The sequence below is a fragment of the Anarhichas minor genome, unplaced genomic scaffold, assembly GCF_050575085.1.
Source record: "Anarhichas minor isolate MPS153535 unplaced genomic scaffold, ASM5057508v1 ptg000026l, whole genome shotgun sequence".
Classification (NCBI taxonomy): Eukaryota; Metazoa; Chordata; class Actinopteri; order Perciformes; family Anarhichadidae; genus Anarhichas; species Anarhichas minor.
In genome coordinates this window covers 18,056,283-18,062,723 of record NW_027466472.1, presented here as the reverse complement: position 1 = coordinate 18,062,723, position 6,441 = coordinate 18,056,283, and positions in this window count along the sequence as shown.

Below are 6,441 nucleotides of genomic sequence, written 5' to 3'. Positions count from 1 at the left end.
GTAGATCCAGCCCAGGCCTACTCACTCAAATGGAGCATTAAATACCACAGACACACTCACAGCACAAAGCAATATCAGCTCTGCTGATGAGGGCTCTGTGACCGACCTCAGGTTTGGGTATTGAAACCTGCTGCTGGAGGAAGACAATCCTCCTGAGGCAACTAATTGGTTACAACTAGTCATGGCAACCGGCCATGAGACTTCAGGGGAATTAGTCCCGAGTGGCTGTGTTGTGAGGATCAGATAGTTTGTTTGCATTTTTGCATGGATCAGCTCTTCAAGGATGGAGTTGCAAATAGCGGTGTAATCTAATCAATGGCTGGCTCCGCATGTGCATTTGTAGCCGATTAGGAGATTTATTTTTGTTAGCAGTAATGCTGAACCTTCACAGACCAGAGATTGGGAGGTTAAAGCCCAGAAGTCCACAGCTACAGATTCCCCGAGACATGAAGCGGTGTAAGACGTAGAACTTTGGACTCAATTAAATATTCTCTGGTGACCTCTGGTGCCCAAAGATAATTGAGTGGTTAAGTCAGCCTCTGCTGCAGCTACCTGCGTGTGTCCCTCCTGGCGTATAATCAGATTCCACTGCTTCCTCTTCTCGACTGAATCCACATCTCTGTCTGCCTGTTTCATTTCAAACTGCAGGGGGGGGTGATCCATTCTAAAAACTTCTGCTCTTTCAACAACTAATCACATTTAAATTCTAATGAGCACCGCTCACATTCTTTGGCTGGGTATAGCCTGCAGTGTGAAACGCTGGCAGTCAGAGGTGACCAAGTGAATTTTGCAAACATGAAAGTTGAGACACCTTTGTGTGAAGTGCACACAGCCTTGTGTGGTGCATTATGACAAAGAATACCAAACATTCAACTGAGAAGAGATCTAACGATGTGTCCAGTTTTTTCATACATCTGAAATTAAGAATATCATTTAAATTCTTTCGTTTTACTCAATGGTTTTGATTAATCTCGCCCGGTCGAATATTTCTCCCTAATGACCAATTTGATTTGGGCGAATTTGATTCTCTGGCATCTCAGTTTGGGAGACTTTTCTATGAATTGGACCAATAAGGCAGGCGCATTTAGACTGTGCAGGTTTACAGCAGTAGTTTATATACTACCCTCTAGCTTCATTTGTTTTGAGTTGAGGACAGTTTCGAGGCTGTAACGACTGGCCAGCACCGCCTCGTCCTGGTGGCTCTGCTGATGAGGATTGCTTCTGACAAAGGGTCATTGGCTCTGCATGATGACAGACATGCCTGTATGTGCTGATGGGCTGCCTCCTCTGGCACTGTTGCTCTAAATGTAGAATGGCACTGACGCTAATGTACACTGATAAAGCTGTGAGAGTCAATAGTCTGGGAAGAGAGTGTGGGGATGGGAGACGGCGGATTCTTAATTTACCCCATTTGTCCCATTTGTCAGGCGCTGGATCTTGTGAACGGGGACGTGAGAGCTCTCATTCAGGGTTTCTTAAGAGGTTCATTTCATGGCGAGCTTTAAGGAATACTTCACCACCAAAATAATCATTCGTATATCAATAACTCATTTCCTGTTATCTCGAACTCGTAAAGAAAAGCTTTTCTCGCAGAACAGAGAATCCAAAAATGGAGAAAATTCTTGATGAATTGAAGGGAATGAGCTCACACTCGCACGTCCGAGTGAACGGTGTTCATGCGGAAGCGTTTAAAAAAGAAATGTTTTAGCAAAGATGCTGGTGTTTGGGAAGTGCTAAGCATACGACTGGATAAACGAGATTTGGATTGTACTGCGCGAGTTTTGTGAGAGTTTGTAAACGGATATTTTGATATAGATTTGCTGTTAAATGGGCTTCAATTCATCAAGACTTTAGTCTGTTTTTTGATTCTCCGTTCACCGCGGATTTCAAGGCAACACAGGGCGAGTAATTGATGTACAAATGGTCATTTTGGAGGTTAAGTATTCCTTTAATGTCTGGGGGCCAGGGACATTTTAATTTCATCTGACATAACGATGCTGAGCGAGATTTGATTCACTCTGTGATGCATTATTTCTTTTCTCCCAGTTGGAGCTGCTGATGATCACCAAGGACACTAAGATGTGGGTTTAGCCCGAGGACAGCATTTCTATCTAGAAACATGTCGATACAGACCATGGAGACACCTAATTGGGTCCTTCTGTTGAAGGAAAAAAGTGGTTTTGTTCATTTATAAAATTCTCAAATTAAAAAAAAATGAATCTGCTCTGTGTTCTGGTGATGAAGAGCATGTCGATATGTTATTCCTCAAGATCATCTTTCCAATCTGCGTCACACTGCAACCCACATGTCTGTCTTTGAGGTATGGCTTCCTATTTCACCACAATCAATATTTAAGTGAAGTCAAATTAAATCAATAAATACATGTAAATGTAAAACATATGATAAGGATAATTACATACATCACCACAGGGAATTAGGAAGATACATTTAAACCATGCACTGAAATTGCACAAGAAATGGTGGCAAAAATATAAAAAAGAAACAATTTGTACCCGGATATTATTACGACTATGCAAGTGATGTATAATGTGATTGTATGCATTAGCATCACACAATTCAGAAGGTTAAAATCATGTCCTTGAAATCCCTCTTTCTGTTCCTGCAGCCACGCCTTGTTTCCATGTAAGACTGTCAGTCACAATCTGTTTTATCATCCCGCTCCTTCAGGAATTAATATTCAAAGAGATTTTAATTTTAGCCAACGACAAGACAGGAGTTTGCCTTCGACAAACAATCCTCAGCAGCCATGTAGCGCCTAATATGCTCAGCAAATACCACCGATTCCTTCACGCGCATCCTCTCTGGCATCGAAAATGTGCGGTAATACTGTAATTCACGAGTTACTGTGTGTCTGAGGTCACAGTGCAGAAAAAAGCATCGATCAACAAAGGGATGAAGGGTATGCACACTAACTCCCTCTCTGCCCCTCTTAAACCCACATTCACACACACACACACACACACACACACACACATATACACACAACTTCTTTGACGCTGGGTAAATGGTCACAGGGACAGAGTATTCCCAGCAGGACTTTGTAGATGAGGGTTGTCAGCACTTTTCTCACCAGAGGGTTTAGGCCTTTCGTTCTGCTCTGGGATGGCTGAGTTTAATTGGAGAACGCTAATGCGCAGCTGGATAGCAGAGCTGCTCATGCCATGACTGCCTCTGAAAATGGGAGGGCGTGAAAGCAGAGCTGGTGGGTGTGTGTGTGAATGTGTGTGTGTGCGCGCGTCTACAGCAGCCACTGCAGGCATCCCTCAAGATGCCAACAAAATTATTCATGGGATCCGAGCAGTTTGTTTATGAGCCGTCTCATTTACAAAATAATAGGCAATAATAATTTCAGCAGATTGATCCTGGGTTAATCCAAATAATTGCCAATTCATTATAATTCCACATTTTCTGGAAATAGAATTGGCTTGTTCTGTCTGTCAGTGGGGTATAAACTGCATGCCCAATCGATCGGGTTATTGTGGAAACCAAAGGCAAAACTGCAGCGAACAATGTCAGAAAATATTCGGCACAATGGAAAACAAATTGGAAAACGTGTAACTACTTCACTGCATGATTGTTTCATATTTAAATGCAGACAGAAGCCTCAGAAGAATTAAGATGGTATAAATAACGGTGCGCCAGGACGAGTTGATATACAACATCAACAAAGCATTTGTGGTTTGTTTCCATTAGCAACCGCCTTTCAGTTTGTAGATGATCAATGGAGTCTGATGAGTCTTAGATCTGTGCTTTATGACTGTTTTCACTATTTTATGGACTTCAGGATGTGCTTGGTTCCGACAGATTCAAAGCAGTTAATTGATCTATGTTTATGTTAGCTGACTCTTTATATGCATTGCCTTTATTGTATAATCATTAGTCATTTAGCGGACGCTTTTATCCAAAGCGACTTACAATTCAGATTCTATCACATTCTATCACACCGTAGGCACAGCTACGGGAGCAATTTTTGGGTTAAGTGTCTTGCTCAAGGACACATCGACATGCGACTAGCGGAGCCGGAGCCGGGGATCGAACTGCCGATCCTCTGATTGAAGGACGGCCCTGCTCTCCACTTAGCCACAATCGGAGAAAAGTTTTGAAATACAAAGATTATGTGCCGATCATGGATACCGTTTGGCTAGAACTTTCCATCTTACATGTCCAAAATGATTTGTGATGAAAAGCTTGTATGTTTAGGGCAATTTTCATTGGAAACAATGATGCATTTCATATCCCTACTGTTGCAGATCCATAAAAAAAAAAAACGGGCTTACACTCAATACAGAAATAGACATGGTGGTTGTGTTGATGTGAAACTGTGAATAGTTTTGAAATCAGTAATTTCTTTCAGGTTTGTACCGGGTCAGTCATTGTGATAGTGGAGTTGGTTACTGGCTACATCCCAAACAGAGAGAGAGTAATGCATATTAAAAGTTAATGCCCACTGGATATTCATTCAAACATTAAAGATCTTTTTTTTTTTACCAGCCTTTGATTCAGTTTTTGTTTCAAGTCTGGTGGTGGTTTAAAAGCTTCCTGCACTCTTATTTTGAGCTCCAAGGGATGGTGCACCACTGTGGAGACCCCAGAGGTTAAACACTCCTGGGACCTGGGTTAAGTCTCAGTGGAGGTGTGTGATATGACTATTAAATTGTGAACGATTAAAATGTTTCCACAATCCGCCTTTACAGAGAGACTGTTAGTATTGTGCTACAGTGCACTTTCTGTCAGCTGCCAGTTCTCCTGGCTCCAGTGTCTCTCCTGCATGATTAGCGCAGCTGCTAAATAATTAGCGTTGATGCTATGTGAAAATATTCCCAAACGCAACAAACTCGCTATCTCTACTTGAAGCGGCCAGAGTAGGGGACGAGTGAGGATTATAGATGGAACACCCCCAGACATTTAGGCTATAGATAATGTTGTCTGTACAGGTTACAAACCAACAGGCCGAAGGATTCCGTGTTCTGGAAGTGATGTAGCCCCGCTGCATTTTACGTTGAGTGAGCCAGACTCCTTTTGAAAAAAAAAAAAACAGCCTTTTAATTGTTCCATTGTTATTCAGAAACTGGTCATATGGTAACTTAGGAGGCAATTTGACCTTGTGTCCTCTGATTAATTTGGTATGCAGTTAACACACCAGTCATCATTTTGTTTAATGAAAACTTAACTCCTGGAATTTGCTCCTGGTGTTCTTCACCACTGTTTTGGAGGAAGGGTATAAAGGGGTAACAGGAGAGATAAGCTATTTTCTTTTTCAATAAGTGCTGTGCGGTGAATGTAATTCATGCCGATGAGAAGAGTGGTGGACTAACAGATAGATATTTAAAGAAACCTTTATTTGAGATTGTAATTTGGTGAGGTGTTTTGTTACTTTGTGGGGGTGTATTTCTTTATAAGGAAACTAGTTTGGTTGTGCTTTTCTGTCTCTTACAAAATAGTCTTAAAAACCAACATGAAAAAGAGCCGTGATAAGATTGTGGATTGTGATCCTGCTTGAAAAATATTGTGATGTGATATTTTTGCCACCCTTAAGCCCCAGCAGTGGCGTCTCTAGATGAGGAGGAGGAGGAGGAGGAGGAGGAGGAGGGAGCGGGATGATATTGCTAAACAAGCCCTCTGGTAGGTCCATTCAGATTGTATGAATTTCCATATGCATCACGCTCTCCTGTGAAAATACATGAACATCAGAGTCGTATAGATCCTCCACAAGGCCAATACAGGGTCAGCAAAAAAAGAGAGAGAGGATTATGCTTGCAACTAAAAGTGTGTGCGTAATTTCATTCATTTTTTCTGAGCAGGCTCAGGTGTGCACAGCTGTATTCACAGTACAGCACACACACAGGCATTGATAAAAGGCCTAAATGGATGGAGAGCACCTAATCAGCTCTGAACACTCGGCCAGGTGTCAGTGTTAGTGTTTCGACAACACTTGTGATCTATTCATTTGCAATACTGCTTGTTTCATTGTGAACATTCAGTCAGCTGCAGCTTCACTGTGCAAAAAAACAGCTCATTGTTGAGAGCAGGGGATGTGAGAACAGATCTCAGCCTGAATGTCCTCAGTTCATTCCACTGGTTTGGTCATGGCAGTGATATTCTGTCCAAACGCGTTTCAGATGGCGCTCCAAGTAAAACATGTGTCAACTGTAGTCACACCACTCGTTCGCCTCAGATAAAATCGGAGAAGACGTGAACAACAAAACTGTCAAAGATGCAGAAAGTTTCAGGACATCTTTGATCAGACGACCAATGAAAATACCACAAGTGAGGGGGGAGACAATATCTGCAGCTCAAGTAAGCAGGCTCTTTCCTGATTATTATCATGACGCTACAGTTTTATGTGGACGTAGCAGTATGGAGTAGCTGGCATTACACTCTCCAAGTGAAAGGACGATGATGTGTCCTGACTAGACTAGT